Source organism: Chiloscyllium punctatum, chromosome 47 (genome assembly GCF_047496795.1).
Source record: "Chiloscyllium punctatum isolate Juve2018m chromosome 47, sChiPun1.3, whole genome shotgun sequence".
NCBI classification, from domain to species: domain Eukaryota; kingdom Metazoa; phylum Chordata; class Chondrichthyes; order Orectolobiformes; family Hemiscylliidae; genus Chiloscyllium; species Chiloscyllium punctatum.
The window spans coordinates 45127079-45130393 of record NC_092785.1 but is presented as its reverse complement, the minus strand read 5'-3'; the positions used below and the strand labels follow the sequence as shown (position 1 = coordinate 45130393).

At 60.1% G+C, this 3315-nt stretch overlaps 1 protein-coding gene across 3 annotated transcripts in view; it reads left to right on the top strand.

Moving 5' to 3' along the window:
* The first annotated feature begins 73 nt into the window (after positions 1-73).
* ppox (protoporphyrinogen oxidase) overlaps positions 74-3315 on the top strand; it is a 92641-nt gene continuing 89399 nt past the window's right edge. Inside the window, exon 1 of one of the 3 annotated variants that reach the window (XM_072564723.1) lies at positions 74-212. The gene's annotated coding sequence lies outside the window, so the exon portion shown is untranslated. Of the gene's footprint in view, positions 218-3315 lie in introns of all 3 variants that reach the window. The other 2 variants (XM_072564722.1, XM_072564724.1) reach the window with 2 other exon arrangements.

Sequence of the window (3315 nt, the reverse complement as noted above, 5' to 3'; positions counted from 1 at the left end):
CGCGAACTACAACTCCCAGCAGCACCATCGCGGCCGCATGCGCACTGCGGACCAGCTCCGTCCCGTCCGGGGCCGGCGGCCACGTGACCGGAACTGACGTCGCTGCGCAGTCCGCAAGCGGCAAGCGCCGCCCGTCGACGTCTTGTTTTTCCGCCTCCCGCGCTGGCGCCGACCGGGGATCAAATGGTTTCTGCTTGAGTCTCGTTCCGGAGGTAAGGTACGCCTCGATGAGGGCCGGTCAGCCGCTAACTCCGACGCCTCCTCAAACTGGAAATTCAGCGCGTGCCGGCGGGAGGGCGGTGAGGTCGCGCACGCGCAGAGGTTGCAACCTGTCGGGGAAGGCAAGCGCATGCGCCGGTCTGTCCTAGCGCGCATGCGCAAAAGGCTTTGGCCACTAACTCCTCCCCCCATTCTCCTTCCCATCTCCCAAACACACACCCCCTCAAACACACACCCCCAAAACACACCCCCTCCCCTCAAACACACACCCCCCAAACACACACCCCAAAACACACCCCCCCACCCCCTCAAACACACACCCCCCCAAACACACACCCCTCAAACACACCACAAACACACACCCCAAAACACACCCCCTCCCCACAAACACACACCCCCAACACACCACCCTAAACACACACCCCCAAACACACACCCCCCAAACACACCCCCCACAAACACACCCCCTCCCCTCAAACACACACCCCCCCAACACACACCCCCTCAAACACACCACACACCACACACCCCAAAACACACCCCCCCCCCTCAAACACACACCCCCCCAAACACACACCCCCAAACACACCCACAAACACACACCCCAAAACACACCCCCTCCCCTCAAACACACACCCCCCCCAAACACACACCCCTAAACACACACCCCAAAACACACCCCCTCCCCCCACAACACACACCCCCTCAAACATACCCCACCTCAAACACACCCCCCACCCACAAACACACCACACCCCCCAACACACACCCCAAAACACACCCCCTCCCCTCAAACACCCCCCCAAACACACACCCCCAAACACACCCCCTCCCCTCAAACACACACCCCAAACACACCCCCTCCCCTCAACACACACACCCCCAAACACACACCCCTAAACACCCCCCCTAAACACACACCCCAAAACACACCCCCCTCCCCTCAAACACACACCCCCCAAACACACACCCCTCAAACATACCCCACCTCAAACACACCCCCTCTCCCAACACACACACCCCCCAAACACACCCCCTAAACACACACCCCCAACACACACCCCCTCCCCTCAACACACCACCCCCCCAAACACACACCCCTAAACACCCCCTAAACACACACCCCACACACACCCCCCCCCTCAAACACCACCCCCCAAACACACACCCCTCAAACAACCCCACCTCAAACACACCCCCCCCCTCAAACACCCCCCCAAACACACACCCCCTCAAACACACCCCCAATCCTCAACCACACACACCCCCTCAAACACACCCCACCAAAAACACACCCTCCCCCACAAACACACCCCTCCCCCAACACACCCTCCTCCCCAAACACACACCCCCACAGACACACCCCCCTCAAACACACCACCCCCCCTCAAACACACACCCCCCCCTCAAACACACACTCCTCTCAAACACACACTCCTCTCAAACACACTCCCCCTCAAACACACCCTCCCCCCTCAAACACACACCCCCCCAAACACACCCCCCCCTCAAACACACACACCCCCCATCAACACACACACCCTCCCCCCAAACACACACCCCCACACACACACCCTCCCACCAAACACACCCCCCTCAACACACACCCCCAAACACACACCCCCGTCAAACACACACCCCCCCTCAAACACCCCCCCAAACACACCCCCCCAAACACACACCCCCAAAATACACACCCCCCACACACACCCCTCAAACACACCCCCCTCAAACACACACACCCCCAACACACTCCCCCCAAACACCCCCCTCAAACACAGATCCCCTCAAACACACCCTCTCCCCTCAAACGCACCCCCAAACACACCTCCCTTCAAACACACACGCCCAAAACACACCCCCCTCAAACACACACTCCAACCCCCACCCCCCTCAAACACACTCCCAACACACCCCCCTCAAACACACACCCCCTCCTAACACACCCCCCCCTCGAACACACCTCCCCAAAACACACCCTCCCAACACACACTCCCCCCCAAACACACTCCCCCCTCAAACACACTCCCCCCTCAAACACACACTCCCCAAACACCCCCCCTCAAACATACCCCCTCCCCTCAAACACACACCCCAAACACACCCCCTCCCCTCAAACACACCCCCACCCCTCAAACACACCCCCACACACACCCCTCAAACACACCCCCCTCAAACACACTCCCCCCCAAACAGACCCCCTCCCCTCAAACACGCCCCATCCACTCAAACACACCCCCAATCACACCCCCCCTCAAACACACACCCCCTCCTAACACACACTCCCCCTCGAACACCCCCTCAAACACACCCTCCCTCAAACACACCCTCCCTCAAACACACCCCCTCTCCTCAAACCCACACCCCCCAAACACACACCCCTCAAACACACCCCACCAACACACACACTCCCCCAAACACACACGCCCAAACACACTCCCCCAAACACCCCCCCAACACACACCCCCCAACACACACCCCCCAACACACACCCCCCAACACACACCCCCACAAACACACTCCCCCCCAAACACACCCCCCTCAAACATCCCCCCCAAACACACTCCCCCCCCCAAACACACCCCCCTCAAACACACACCCCTCAAACATCCCCCAAACACACTCCCCTCAAACATACACCCCCTCAAACACACCCCCTCCCCTCAAACACCCCCGAAACACACCCTCTCTCAAACACACCCCCCCTCTCAAACTCACACACCCCCCTCAAACACACACCCCAAACACACCCCCCTCAAACAGACACCCCCCTCAAACACACACTCCCCCTCAAACACACACCCCCCTCAAACACACACCCCCGTCAAACACACCCACCCCCCCAAACACACCCTCCCCCACAAACACATACCCCCCTCAAACACACCCCTCAAACACACCCCCCAAACACACCCCCCTCAAACACACTCCCCTCCAACACAGACCCCAAACACACCCCCCTCAAACAGACACCCCACTCAAACACACACTCCCCCTCAAACACACACCCCCCAAACACACCCACCCCCAAACACACCCACCCCCAACACACCCTCCCCTAACACACCCTCCCCCCACAAACACACCCCCCAAACA